Source organism: Schistocerca gregaria, chromosome 3 (genome assembly GCF_023897955.1).
Source record: "Schistocerca gregaria isolate iqSchGreg1 chromosome 3, iqSchGreg1.2, whole genome shotgun sequence".
NCBI lineage: Eukaryota > Metazoa > Arthropoda > Insecta > Orthoptera > Acrididae > Schistocerca > Schistocerca gregaria.
The window spans coordinates 26,009,389-26,025,389 of record NC_064922.1 but is presented as its reverse complement, the minus strand read 5'-3'; the positions used below and the strand labels follow the sequence as shown (position 1 = coordinate 26,025,389).

Below are 16,001 nucleotides of genomic sequence, written 5' to 3'. Positions count from 1 at the left end.
GGCAGTTAGTGCTAGGCCTTGTCCCAATGCTCCTCCATACACGACACCACCCACATTAATTCTAAAGAAACATTGCATATTTTTTATTGATTTCCCAAACCGTATGTAAATGAAGATATCAAAGAACCAACTTTCTCTTTGTACATATATCAAGTGGGCCAGGCTGATGGCGGCAAGGAGTCAGGGGAGGTTAGTGCTAGGCCTTGTCCCAGTTCTACCTCATACCCGTCATCACACTAGTTGATTCTAAAGACGCATAGAATTTTTTTAATTGATTTCCCAAACCATATGTAAATGAACATATAAAAATACCCAATTTTCTCTTTATATGTATATCAAGCGGGGCAGGCAGATGGCAGCAAGGAGTCAGGTTCAGTTTGTGCTTGGCCCCACACATTGATTCTACATAACATTGCATTTTTTTAATTGATTTTCCAAACCATATGTATATGAAAATATCAAAAAACCAACTTTCTCTTTGTACATATATCAAGTGGGTCAGGCTGATGGCGGCAAGGAGTCAGGGGCAGTGAGTGCTAGGCCTTGTCCCAGTGGGCCCTCGATCCTGTCACCATTCACATTGATTCTAAAGAAACATTGAATTTTTTTTTACTTACTTCCTTAACCATATCTAAACGAACATATAAGAAAAACCAACTTTCTCTTTATACATATATCAAGTGGCCAGGCAGATGTCAGCAAGGAGTCAGGGGCAGTTAGTGCTAGGCCTTGTCCCAGTGCCCCCTCATACTCATCACAGCTCACATTGATTCTAAAGAAACATTGAATTTTTTTATTGATTTCCACAACAGTATGTAAATGAACATATAAAAAAATCTTTCTCTTTATACATATATCGAGAGGGCCAGGCTGATCTCGGTAAAGAGTCAGAGGCAGTTACTGCTAGGCCTTGTCCCAGTGCCCCCTCACACCTGTCACCACTGACACAGATTCAAAAGAAACTTTTAATTTTTTTTATTGATTTCCAAAACCATATACATATGAAAACATCCTAAAACCACGTCTCTCTTTATACATATATCAAGTGAGACAGGCTGAGTGCGGCAAGGAGTCAGGGGCAGTTAGAGCTAGGCCTTGTCCCAGTGCCCCCTCATACCCGTCACCACTCACATTGATTCTAAAGAAACATTCAATTATTTTCTATTTATTTTCAAACCATATGTAAATGAGCATATAAAAAAACAACTTTCTCTTTTTACATATATCAAATGTGCCAGGCAGATGGCTGCAAGGAGTCATGGTCAGTTATGGCTAAGCCTTGTTCAAGTGCCCACTCGTACTCTCACCACTCACATTGATTCTAAAGAAACATTGAATTTTTTGTATTTATTTCCCTAACCATATGTAACTGAACATATCAAAAACCAACTTTCTCTTTATACATATATCAGTGGGCCAGGCAGATTACGACAAGGAGTCAGTGCTGGGCCTTGTCCCAGTGCCCCCTCATACCCATCACCACTCACATTGACTCTAAAGAAACATTGAATTTTTTTTATTTATTTCCCTAACCATATGTAACTGAACATATCAAAAACCAACTTTCTCTTTATACATATATCAGTGGGCCAGGCAGATTACGACAAGGAGTCAGTGCTGGGCCTTGTCCCAGTGCCCCCTCATACTCATCACAGCTCACATTGATTCTAAAGAAACATTGAATTTTTTTATTGATTTCCACAACAATATGTAAATGAACATATAAAAAAATCTTTCTCTTTATACATATATCAAGAGGGCCAGGCTGATCTCGGTAAAGAGTCAGGGGCAGTTACTGCTAGGCCTTGTCCCAGTGCCCCCTCATACCCGTCACCACTCACATTGATTCTAAAGAAACATTCAATTTTTTTTTTATTTTTTTTCAAACCATATGTAAATGAGCATATAAAAAAACAAGTTTCTCTTTGTACATATATCAAATGTGCCAGGCAGATGGCTGCAAGGAGTCACGGTCAGTTATTGCTAAGCCTTGTTCAAGTGCCCCCTCATACCCTCACCACTCACATTGATTCTAAAGAAACATTGAATTTATTTTATTTATTTCCCTAACCATATGTAAATGAACATTAAAAAAAAACAACTTTCTCTTTATACATATATCAAATGGGCCAGGCAGATGGTAGCAAGAAGTCAGGGGCATTTAGTGCTAGGCCTTGTCCCAGTTCTACCTCATACCCGTCATCACACTAGTTGATTCTAAAGACACATAGAATTTTTTTAATTGATATCCCAAACCATATGTAAATGAACATATAAAAATACCCAAATTTCTCTTTATACGTATATCAAGCGGGGCAGGCAGATGGCAGCAAGGAGTCAGGGGCAGTTTGTGCTTGGCCCCACACATTGACTCTTCATAACATTGCATTTTTTTATTGATTTTCCAAACCATATGTATATGAAAATATCAAAAAACCAACTTTCTCTTTGTACATATATCAAGTGGGCCAGGCTGATGGCGGCAAGGAGTCAGGAGAAGTTAGTGCTAGGCCTTGTCCCAGTGCCCCCTCATACCCGTCACCACTCACATTGATTCAAAACAAAAATTTTATTTTTTATTTTATTTCCCAAACCATATATATATGAAAACATCCTAAAAATACCTTTCTTTTTATACATATATCAAGTGGCCAGGCAGATGTCAGCAAGGAGTCAGGGGCAGTTAGTGCTAGGCCTTGTCCCAGTGCCCCCTCATACTCATCACAGCTCACATTGATTCTGAAGAAACATTGAATTTTTTTATTGATTTCCACAACAGTATGTAAATGAACATATAAAAAAATCATTCTCTTTATACATATATCGAGAGGGCCAGGCTGATCTCGGTAAAGAGTCAGAGGCAGTTACTGCTAGGCCTTGTCCCAGTGCCCCCTCATACCCGTCACCACTCACATTGATTCAAAAGAAAAATTTTATTTTTTTTATTTATTTCCCAAACCATATATATATGAAAACATCCTAAAAATACCTTTCTTTTTATACATATATCAAGTGGCCAGGCAGATGTCAGCATGGAGTCAGGGGCAGTTAGTGCTAGGCCTTGTCCCAGTGCCCCCTCATACTCATCACAGCTCTCATTGATTCTGAAGAAACATTGAATTTTTTTATTGATTTCCACAACAGTATGTAAATGAACATATAAAAAAATCATTCTCTTTATACATATATCGAGAGGGCCAGGCTGATCTCGGTAAAGAGTCAGAGGCAGTTACTGCTAGGCCTTGTCCCAGTGCCCCCTCACACCTGTCACCACTCACACAGATTCAAAAGAAACTTTTAATTTTTTTTATTGATTTCCAAAACCATATACATATGAAAACATCCTAAAACCACCTCTCTCTTTATACATATATCAAGTGGGACAGGCAGAGTGCAGCAAGGAGTCTGGGGCAGTTAGTGCGAGGCCTTGTCCCAGTGCCCCTCATACTCATCACAGCTCACATTGATTCTAAAGAAACATTGAATTATTTTATTGATTTCCACAACAATATGTAAATGAACATATAAAAAAATCTTTCTCTTTATACATATATCAAGAGGGCCAGGCTGATCTCGGTAAAGAGTCAGGATCAGTTAGTGCTAGGCCTTGTCCCAGTGCCCCCTCATACCCGTCACCACTCACATTGATTCTAAAGAAACATTCAATTTTTTTTATTTATTTTCAAACCATATGTAAAAGAGCATATAAAAAAACAACTTTCTCTTTGTACATATATCAAATGTGCCAGGCAGATGGCTGCAAGGAGTCACGGTCAGTTATTGCTAAGCCTTCTTCAAATGCCCCCTCATACCCTCACCACTCACATTGATTCTAAAGAAACATTGAATTTTTTTTATTTATTTCCCTAACCATATGTAAATGAACATATAAAAAAAAACACTTTCTCTTTATACATATATCAAGTGGGCCAGGCAGATGTCGGCATGGGGTCAGGGGTAGTTGGTGCCTGGCTTTGTCCCAGTGCCCCCTCATTCGCATCACATCTCACATTGATTCTAAGCAAATATTGAATTTTTTTTACTGATTTCCCAAACAATATGTAAATGAACATATAAAAAAAAACAAATTTCTCTTTATACATATATCAGGTTGGCCAGGCAGATGACGGCAAGGTGTCAGTGCTAGGCCTTGTCCCAGTGCCCCCTTATACCCATCACAACTCACATTGATTCTAAAGAAACATTGAAATTTTTTATTTATTTCCCAAACCATATGTAAATGAAAATTTTAAAAAAAACAACTTTCTCTTTATACATATATCAAATGGGCCAGGCAGATGGTAGCAAGAAGTCAGGGGCAGTTAGTGCTAGGCCGTCTCCCAGTGCCCCCTCATACCCGTCACCACTCACATTGATTCTAAAAAAAAATTGATTTTTTTTATTTATTTCCTAAACCATATGTAAATGAAAATATCAAAAAAACCAACTTTCTCTTTATACATATATCAAGTGGGCCTGGCAGATGGTGGCAAGTAGTCAGGGGCAGTTAGAGCTAGGCCTTGTCCCAATGATCCTCCATACCCGACACCACCCACATTAATTCTAAAGAAACATTGCATTTTTTTTATTAATTTCCCAAACCGTATGTAAATGAAAATATCAAAAAACCAACTTTCTCTTTGTACATATATCAAGTGGGCCAGGCTGATGGCGGCAAGGAGTCAGGGGAAGTTAGTGCTAGGCCTTGTCCCAGTTCTACCTCATACCCGTCATCACTCTAGTTGATTCTAAAGACACATTGAATTTTTTTAATTGATTTCCCAAACCATATGTAAATGAACATATAAAAATACCCAATTTTCTCTTTATACGTATATCAAGCGGGGCAGGCAGATGGCAGCAAGGAGTCAGTGGCAGTTTGTGCTTGGCCCCACACATTGATTCTACATAACAATGCATTTTTTTTATTGATTTCCCAAACCGTATGTAAATGAAAATATCAAAAAACCAACATTCTCTTTGTACATATATCAAGTGGGCCAGGCTGATGGCGGCAAGGAGTCAGGGGAAGTTAGTGCTAGGCTTTGCCCCAGTTCTACCTCATACCCGTCATCACACTCGTTGATTCTAAAGAAACATTGAATTTTTTTTATTTATTTCCAAACCGTGTATAAATGAACATATCAAAAAAACTTACATTCTCTTTATACACATATCAAATGGACCAGGCAGATGGCGGCAAGGAGTCAGGGGCAGTTAGTGCTAGGCCTTGTCCCAATGCTCCTCCATACACGACACCACCCACATTAATTCTAAAGAAACATTGCATATTTTTTATTGATTTCCCAAACCGTATGTAAATGAAGATATCAAAGAACCAACTTTCTCTTTGTACATATATCAAGTGGGCCAGGCTGATGGCGGCAAGGAGTCAGGGGAGGTTAGTGCTAGGCCTTGTCCCAGTTCTACCTCATACCCGTCATCACACTAGTTGATTCTAAAGACACATAGAATTTTTTTAATTGATTTCCCAAACCATATGTAAATGAACATATAAAAATACCCAATTTTCTCTTTATATGTATATCAAGCGGGGCAGGCAGATGGCAGCAAGGAGTCAGGTTCAGTTTGTGCTTGGCCCCACACATTGATTCTACATAACATTGCATTTTTTTTATTGATTTTCCAAACCATATGTATATGAAAATATCAAAAAACCAACTTTCTCTTTGTACATATATCAAGTGGGTCAGGCTGATGGCGGCAAGGAGTCAGGGGCAGTGAGTGCTAGGCCTTGTCCCAGTGGGCCCTCGATCCTGTCACCATTCACATTGATTCTAAAGAAACATTGAATTTTTTTTTACTTACTTCCTTAACCATATCTAAACGAACATATAAGAAAAACCAACTTTCTCTTTATACATATATCAAGTGGCCAGGCAGATGTCAGCAAGGAGTCAGGGGCAGTTAGTGCTAGGCCTTGTCCCAGTGCCCCCTCATACTCATCACAGCTCACATTGATTCTAAAGAAACATTGAATTTTTTTATTGATTTCCACAACAGTATGTAAATGAACATATAAAAAAATCTTTCTCTTTATACATATATCGAGAGGGCCAGGCTGATCTCGGTAAAGAGTCAGAGGCAGTTACTGCTAGGCCTTGTCCCAGTGCCCCCTCACACCTGTCACCACTGACACAGATTCAAAAGAAACTTTTAATTTTTTTTATTGATTTCCAAAACCATATACATATGAAAACATCCTAAAACCACGTCTCTCTTTATACATATATCAAGTGAGACAGGCAGAGTGCGGCAAGGAGTCAGGGGCAGTTAGAGCTAGGCCTTGTCCCAGTGCCCCCTCATACCCGTCACCACTCACATTGATTCTAAAGAAACATTCAATTATTTTCTATTTATTTTCAAACCATATGTAAATGAGCATATAAAAAAACAACTTTCTCTTTTTACATATATCAAATGTGCCAGGCAGATGGCTGCAAGGAGTCATGGTCAGTTATGGCTAAGCCTTGTTCAAGTGCCCACTCGTACTCTCACCACTCACATTGATTCTAAAGAAACATTGAATTTTTTGTATTTATTTCCCTAACCATATGTAACTGAACATATCAAAAACCAACTTCCTCTTTATACATATATCAGTGGGCCAGGCAGATTACGACAAGGAGTCAGTGCTAGGAATTGTTCCAGTGGCCCCCCATGCCCATCACCACTCACATTGGTTCTAAAGAAACAGTGAATTTTTTTTATTTATATCCCAAACCATATGTAAATGAACATATCAAAAAAAAAAACTTTCTCTTTATACATATATCAAGTGGGCCAGGCGGTTGGCAGCAATGAGTCACGTTCAGTTAGTGCTAGGCCTTGTCCCAATGCCCCTCCATAAACGTCACCACTCACATTAATTGTAAAGAAACATTGCATTTTTTGTATTGATTTCCCAAACCATATGTAAATGAAAATATCAAAAAACCAACTTTCTCTCTGTACAAAAAACAAGTGGGCCAGTCTGATGGTGGCAAGGAGTCAGGTGCAGTTAGTGCTAGGCCTTGTCCCAGTTCCACCTCATACCCGTCACCACTCACATTGATGCTAAAGACACATCGAATTTTTTTAATTGATTTCCCAAACCATATGTAAATGAACATATAAAAAAACAACTTTCTCTTTATACATATATCAAGTGGGCTAGGCAGATGGCGGCAAGGATTCATGGGCAGTTAGTGCTAGACCTTGTCCGACTGCCCCTCATACCCGTCACCACTCACATTGATTCTATAGAAACACTGAACTTTTTTATTTATTTAGCAAACAATATGTAAATGTACATATGAAATAACCAACTTTCTCTTTATACATATATCAAGTGGGCCAGGAAGATGGCGGCAATGAGTCAGGGGCACATTTTGGTAGACCTTGCCACAGTGCCCCCGCAGACCCGTCACCACTCAAATTGATTCTACAAAAACACTGAATTTTTTTTATTTATATCCCAAACCATATGTAAATGGACATATAAAAAAAAACTTTCTCTTTATACATATATCAAGTGGGCCAGTCAGATGTCGGATAGGAGCCAGGGTTAGATTGTGCTAGGCCTTGTCCCAGTGCCCCCTCATACCCGTCACCACTCACATTGATTCAAAAGAAACATTTAATTTTTTTATTTATTTCCTAAACCATATGTAATTGAGCATATAAAGAAGTCAGGGGCAGTTAGTGCTAGGAATTGTCCCAGTGCCCCCTCATACCCGTCACCACTCACATTGATTCTAAAGAAAAATTGAATTTTTTTTTACTTACTTCTGTAACCATATCTAAACGAACATATAAGAAAAACCAACTTTCTCTTTATACATATATCAAGTGGCCAATCAGATGTCGGCAAGGTGTCAGGGGCAGTTAGTGCTAGGCCTTGTCCCATTGCCCCCTCATACTCATCAGAGCTCACATTGATTCTAAAGAAACATTGAATTTTTTTTATTGATTTCCAAAACCATATGTAAATAAACATATAAAAAATCTTTCTCTTTATACATATATCAAGTGGGATATGCAGATGGCAGCAAGGAGTCAGGGGCAGTTAGTGCTAGGCCTTGTCCTAGTGCCCCCACATACCCGTCACCACTCACATTGAATCTAAAGAAACATTGAATTTTTTTATTTATTTCCCAACCCATATGTAAATGAACATATAAAGAAACCAACTTTCTCTTTATACATATATCAAGTGGGCCAGGCAGATGGCGGCAAGGAGTCAGGTTCATTTAGTGCTAGGCCTAGTCCCAGTGCCCCCACATACTCGTCACCACTCACATTGATTCTAAAGAAACATTGATTTTTCTATATTTATTTCCTTAACCATATGTAATTGAACATATAAAAAAAAACCTTTCTCTTTATACATATAACAAATGGGCCAGGCCGATGACGGCTAGGTGTCAGTGCTAGGCCTTGTCCCCGTGCCCCCGTATACCCATCACCACTCACATTGATTCTAAAGAAACATAGAATTTTTTTTATTTATTTCCTTAACCATATGTAAATGAGCATATAAAAAAAACCTACATTCTCATTACACATATATCAAGTGGGCCAGGCTGATGACGGCAAGGAGTCAGGCTCAGTTAGTGCTAGGCCTTGTCCAAGTGCCCCCTCATACTCGTCACCAGTCACCAAACATAGACAGGAGAACAAGACCACACACTTTGCGCATTCGGAATCGATGGCAGGGTGTCCCTCGCCGCATTTGCTAAGATGGCCATTTGCTACTTCTGCAGAAGCGGCAGCGGTGACAACGACGACCGCGAGAGGCTCAGAGATTTGTGAGAAATACATCCATAAAATGTGATTCAAACTGCCTCGTTCCACCTTATGCTGTACCTTTTTTTTTATTCCTTTATTGTCATTTTATACCTACAAAGGTAGGCCGGCAGCTGCCTAATATGCCGCTCTTCGGCCACAAGAAACATACAAGAGATAAAAACAGGAAGACATAATCTCAAAACACAGACATGGAGGACAAAAATCAGAAGACAACAGAGAATAAAAAGAATTGAAGTCGTTCACCGACGCAGCACTGTTTCAGTTTTAAAAAAACGGGCAGCACAGCACGGAACAGAGAACACTAGCACAGGTGAACGGTGGAGCAGAAACGAAGAAACACTCGAGGCACAGACGGGACGGAAGACACGGACACTGCGGAGATGGGCTTCGGCGCTTGCAGGGGCACTGTCCACACCGAAAAGCTGGGGGCCTGCCAAGGGAAAAAACAGGGGGAGGGAAGGAGGGAGGGTGAGATAGGATGCCAGGGAGGAGGAGGGGAGAAAACGAAAAGAGGGGGGTGGAAGCCCAGGGAGAGGGGGAGGGGAGGTAAGGATGGAAGGAGGGAGAGAGGGTGCCCACAGGAAAATGAGAGGAGAGGGGAAGGCAAGGCTCAAAGTTGGTAGGAGGGGTAGATGGAGGGGAGGAGGGCATCATCCGGGAGGGGGAGTCAGCGGAAGCCACCTTGGGAGAGGGTGTGGAGAGTGTGAAGATGGAGAGCAGGTGGGATACAGGAGTACAGGCGCGGCAGTGGGTTGGGGTGGGAGAGGATGGAAGAGACAAGCGGGTGGGGAGGATCAAGCTTGCGGGAGGTGTAGAGGATCCGTATCCGTTGGAGGAATAGGAGGAGGTGTGGGAAGGGGATGAGGTCATAGAGGAGCCGTGTGGGGGAAGGGAGGCGGATGCGATAGGCGAGGCGGAGTGCATGCCGTTCAAGGATTTGAAGGGATTTGTAAAAGGTAGGCAGGGCAGAGATCCAGGCGGGATGGGCATAACAGAGGATAGGGCGGATGAGAGATTTATAGGTGTGGAGGACGGTGGAGGGGTCCAGACCCCATGTGCGGCCAGAAAGGAGCTTCAGGAGGTGGAGTCGGGAGCGTGCCTTGGCTTGGATTGTCCGGAGATTAGGGGTCCAGGAGAGGCGACGGTCAAGGGTGATGCCAAGGTACTTGAGGGTGGGTGTGAGGTTAATAGGACGGCCATAAATGGTAAGATAGAAATCAAGGAGACGGAAGGAAGGGGTGGTTTTGCCTACGATGATTGCCTGAGTCTTGGAAGGATTGACCTTGAGCAACCACTGGTTACACCAAGAGGTAAACCGGTCAAGATGGGATTGGAGAAGGTGTTGGGAGCGTTGCAGGGTGGGGGCAAGGGCAAGGAAGGCGGTGTCATCGGCGTACTGGAGAAGGTGAAGGGGGGGTGCAGGTGGAGGCATGTCCGCCGTATAAAAAAGGTAAAGAAGAGGGGAAAGGACGGAACCTTGGGGCACACCGGCAGAGGGCTAGAAGGTGTAGGAATCAGTGTTGTGGATAGTGACATAGGAAGGGCGGTGGGAAATGAAGGAGGCGATCAGACGGACGTAGTTAATAGGAAGAGCAAAGGTTTGGAGCTTGAAGAGGAGACCAGAATGCCACACACGGTCATAGGCGCGTTCAAGGTCAAGGGAGAGGAATATGGCGGAGCGACGGGAGTTGAGTTGTTCGGAGAGGAGGTGAGTGAGGTGAAGGAGAAGGTCATCGGCAGAGAAGGATGGTCGAAAGCCACATTGGGTGGAGGGAAGGAAGCGGTGCCGGTGGAGATGCTGGTGGATGCGGCGGGTTAGAATGGATTCCAGGACCTTGCTGAAGACCGAGGTAAGGCTTATAGGACGGTAGGAGGAGACAGCGGAAGGTGGTTTATCGGGTTTGAGGAACATCAGGATCCGGGAGGTTTTCCACAGGTCGGGGTAGAAGCCGGTGGACAAGACCACATTGTACAGCCTGGCCAGGGTGGAGAGGAAGGGGGCGGGAGCTTCACGGAGGTGACGGTAAGTAACACGGTCGTGACCAGGAGCAGTGTTGCGTTTGGTGCGGAGTATATCGATGGTGTCTTGAGTAGTTATAGGGTTATTGAGTTCAGTGTGTGTAATGTTGTCCAGGTACTGGAAGCCAGGAGCTAGTGGAGGGATAGAGGTGTCAGTTCGATCGCGGACATCGGGGAAGAGGGAATAATCGAACTGGGGATCGTCAGGGATGGTAAAGACATCGGTGAGGCAGGAGGCAAAATGGTTGGCCTTACTAAGGTTGTCAGGAAAGAGATTGTCATTATGAAGGAGAGGATAGTAAGGGGGGGGGGGGTTTGATCCAGTAAGGCGGCGGAAGGCTGACCAGTATTTGGACGAGTTAATAGGTAGGGTAGCATTAAGACGGGTGCATGTCTGTCGCCAGTCCCGGCGTTTCTTAGCCGCGAGCAAGTTCCGGATGTGACTCTGAAGTTGCCGGTGGCGTTGTAGTGTGTCCCGGTCACGCGTGTGGAGGAAGGCACGGTAGAGACGACGGGATTCTCGAAGGAGGAGGACGGCCTGTGGGGGTAAAGTGGGACGGTGCGGGTGGATGGCGACGGTAGAGATGTGGGCCTCCACGGCCTCAGACAAGGTCTGCTGGAGAAAGGATGCGGCATGGGTTATGTCATGTGGGCGGTGGTAGGTGAGGGGGTGGCTATCGACTCGGGTAGTAAGGGTATCCCGGTATGCATTCCAGTCGGCACGGGAGTAATCATGGACATACTTGGGGGGAGGGTCAATGCGAGGATCGGGATGGGGGCGACGACCGTCTGATATGGTAAGAAGGACAGGGAGATGGTCACTGCCAATAGGGTCAAGGACGTCCACCGCTATGCGGCCAAGGAGGTTGGGGGAGGCTAGGACGACATCGGGTGTGGTATTGGATTCAGGGCGGGTGTGTTGGTGAAGAGGAAGGACATCTCCTTGGATGGTGGCGAGGAACCGATGCCACCGCCGTAACTGGGTGGCGGAGCGACTATGGATATTGAGATCTGCGGCAATCACGTAGGAGGAGAAGGTACGGTCGATGTGGGAAAGGAAGTCAAAAGGAATAGGGGCAGAGGGGCGGACATAGATGGTGGCGCAGGTAACGGTGAGGCCGGGGAAGAATAGACTAAGGATCAGGTGTTCCGTGGGGTTGGGAAGGAGGGGTTGGAGCCGAACAGGGATCTGGCGATGGTGGCCAATTTTCAACTCCGCCACGCGCTATCGGGAGGGGGTTGTCAGAGCGGTGAAGGAGGTAGGGCGAGGTATGGACAGTACGGTGGGGCTGGAAAATGTTTCGTTTAGGAGGAAGGCATCCACGCGGTGGGTGGTGAGGGTATGCATAAGGAGATTCTTGTTGACAGGAAGGGAACGGATGTTGTTAAACAGGATACGTTGCTGTCGCGCCATAGTGGGAATTTAGACGAGGGTGTCGAGACGGGAGAAGGTAAAATGGGCCTGGTTATGGGAGTAGGTGGCGTAAGTGTTGAGCTGGAAGACGGAACGGGCGGCAAGGGATATCTGCTGGAGGGTGTGGGGGCGCTGAAAGGTGTGGATGTTCTGAAGGACAACGGTTACAAAGCGGATGATGTCCTCAGCTGTGGGGGGGGGGGGGGCGGAGGGAATTGCCGGGAGGGGTGGGGGCATCCAAGGGGCGGACAGGGACAGTGAGTTCAGGAGCGGAGGGAGGGGGTCGGGCCTTGCACTTTTGGGAGTAGGTTGGGTGTTGGAGGTTACAGGTGTTACAGGAGGGGGGGGACTGAAGGTTGGGGCACTGCCGGAGGAAGTGTGCTTCTTTGCAGTGCGGGCAGACGGGGGCCTCGCGGCACTCAGATGTAGGATGTGCATTATAGCGCAAGCACCTCTGGCAGCGGATGGACTGTGGAGGGGAGCGGGAGGGGTCGACCTTATAACGGCGGTTGAAAAGGAGGGCACCCTCCTTGAGGAGGAGGTCTATGGAGGGAGCATGCTCGGAGAACACCCGCATGAGGCGGGTGGGGCTGGCTGGATTGTGAATCCGGCGGACAGCTCGAACCTCTAGATAGGGATGGGCCTTCAGCTCCGCCAACACCTCCTCCTCCGTGATCATCGGGCTAAGCCGAGTGATCACGGCAGTGAGGGTCGGTGGGCGACGGGGCGGCTGGGGTTGTCGGGATGAGGAGGGGGGGGGGGAGCAGGGGCAAGGGAGGCATGGGGACCAAACTGGGTGAGGGGAATGCGGGAGAGGATGTCGGAGTGGAGGGTGGGGCTGGGGGATGTGATCAGGACGGAGTCCCGACGGGGGGTGAGAAGGGAGATCGGGGCTCCGGGGAAGTGCTGGCGGAGGAGAAGGGTAAGATTGCGGGCCTCCAGGAGAGAGGGATCAGGGTGAGAAAGGAGGTACCTGTAGGAGGGGGAGGTAGAGGAGGGAGTAGATAGGGCAGGTGGGGTGGTATCCATGGCATCCTGGGTGGTTGGAGGGGGGAGAGTCTGCGACTTCTTGGGAGCAGAAGAGGCTGGGGTGCCGCTGGGACGTTTCCCAGCGGGAGAGGGATGGGAAGAGGTGTGGGGGATGGGGACGACCGGGAGATGGCGGGAGATGGCAGGTCCCACCGGCTGTGCAGGCACTGATGGTGGTGCTGGTGCTGGCGCTGGAGCTGGAGCTAGCGCCACAGAAGATGCAGTGGCAGTGGTTGGCACTGGCGATGTCGAGGGCAATGGTGATGGTGATGGTGATGACGATGATGATGGTGTGGCGTGGGTGGTGGCCCGACGGGCAACAACCCTGGCGGGGGTGGCATGAGTTACATGTGGGAGGGGAGGGAATGGGTCACGTGAGGCATGGGGGGTAGGAACAGGGGAGGGAGCAACAAAAGGAGCGGGGGTGGGAAGAGTGAGGAGGGGGGGAATATATGGGGGAGGCGGTGATTGAGCACACCACGTGATGGTGGTGGCAGCAAGTGAGGGGGACGTGTACACGATTGCAGTGGTAGTGGCGGTAGTTGTGGGGGTTGTCATGGTGAGAGGATAAGTGGGAGAGGGGAAAAGAGGAAAAATAACCGGGGACAGTCAAAGGACAAGGACAAGAGACTGACGAAGAGGAAGGGTAAGACGGAAGCAGAGACGACAGAACGAAAGATGGGCAGGGAGCGGCGGCGGCGGCGGCGGTCGGCAACAGCAGCAGCGGCAGGAACCGGATACGATGGCGGCAACCGGCGTCGGCGGGAGACCGGCGGCGACGGCGGTGGGAACCGGCGGCGGTGGCAGCGGCGGCTGGGACAAACGGCAGCTGCTGCGATCACTGAAACTCCTAGCAATTCGATATTAACGACAATAATATCGAAGGGCGCAACCCTCTCGAGTTACGCAGAAGATGCTGTGTGGTATGCTGTACCGCTTTGGCAAACGCTTTATCTGCGCCATTCGCCTTAATCACATCTGAGAGTAATTCTTAATAAAACGCCTGTCGCTAATTGTTCGTCATCACAGATACTGTTTACTATACGGCCATGACGCGCAACTGATTTCCCAAACTCGTCTTCCTCCTGTGAGGATGGAACTCTCGACACCTGGTTTACTAGACCACTTCTCTACCACTGAGCTAAAGAGGCGCGGCCTACCGGAACTTTTGCGTACTTCGTCCGTACGGTCGTCTGAATCATCAGACTTCAGCTGACAACACTTCATATTTTCGACTAATATTTGCAGCTATGGTGAACCATTACTGCTTGGCTACACATCTGACACGTAGCCGATGTTCTCTCCAAACAAAACCACCTGCACTTCAGAACATGACTTTCACACATGTCTACAAAATCACCTTCACCTTCAAATACAGTTTTCTTGCGACTGATGGAAACGTAGGCAAATTTTAAAGTTGCTATTTCCATTACATCACGTTAATCAGAAAATCGGTGATTTACATCTGCAGCGGAAAAAAATTCCGTTCCGCCCAGCGGAGGGCTCGAACCCACGACCCTGTGAATAAGAGTCTCATTCTCTACCGACTGAGCTAGCAGTGCTGCCTCGTTGGATACCTTCTGGGTAGCAGATCATACTGTACTCGTTTGGGTTGGGTGGTCCCATACAGAATCTCTCCATGCTGTCTAATGTTTTCCTAACGTCACACTCGTCACGTACTTCACTTTTATTTCATAATCATTCCTGAGAGGTAAAGGAATTGCATGACAATCTGCAGAGCTAGCGGCGTCAAAATTAACACACATACTTGATGTGACTCAAAAGCCGAACGAGTTACGTTCCGACGTTGTGTCAGATGTGCAAGTGCCAGTCAAAACTCGCTGTGAGGGCACTCTGCCGACCATTTAGCTAGTTAACACCGGTTTTGTTGTGTGTGTTTTAGGCTCAAGACCATCTCCAAGCACAGAATGGTCATCAGCAACATTCAGACGGTTTCGTACTGCTCAATTGCTACATTAAAACGGTATGTTTCTTTTTCAGAACTGGAAAAACACGATCGTGACGGGACTCGAACCTGCAATCTTCGGATCCGAAGTCCGACGCCTTATCCATTAGGCCACACGGTCACTGACGACCAGGTACAACTTATATACGACTCATATCGAAACGCTCACGCCCCTGAGGAATTGTGTTTTCGTTCCACACAGCCGCTGCCTCTTACTCTTTCCCACCCATTCGTTACATTCAACCTCTTACGAGACCGACCAAACATAGACAGGAAAACAAGACCACACACTTTGCGCATTCGGAATCGATGGCAGGGTGTCCCTCGCCGCATTTGCTACGATGGCCATTTGCTACTTCTGCAGAAGCGGCGGCGGCGACGACGACGACGACGACGACCGCGAGAGGCTCTGAGATTTGTGAGAAATACATCCATAAAATGTGATTCAAACTGCCTCGTCCCACCTTATGCCATACTGTTTTTTTTTTTCCTTTATTGTCATTTTATACCTACAAAGGTAGGCCGGCAGCGGCCTAATATGCCGCTCTTCGGCCACAAGAAACATACAAGAGATAAAAACAGGAAGACATAATCTCAAAACACAGACATGGAGGACAAAAAGCAGAAGACAACAGAGAATAAAAAGAATTGAAGTCGTTCACCGACGCAGCACTGTTTCAGTTTTAAAAAAACGGGCAGCACAGCATGGAACAGAGAACACTAGCACAGGTGAACGGTGGAGCAGAAAACGAAGAAACACTC

At 46.1% G+C, this 16,001-nt stretch overlaps 1 non-coding gene across 1 annotated transcript; it reads right to left on the bottom strand.

The window, feature by feature from the left end:
• Positions 1-15,287: 15,287 nt before the first annotated feature.
• Trnar-ucg (transfer RNA arginine (anticodon UCG)) lies at positions 15,288-15,360 on the bottom strand. The gene has a single exon. It is a non-coding gene; the product is annotated as a tRNA-Arg (tRNA).
• Positions 15,361-16,001: the final 641 nt, after the last annotated feature.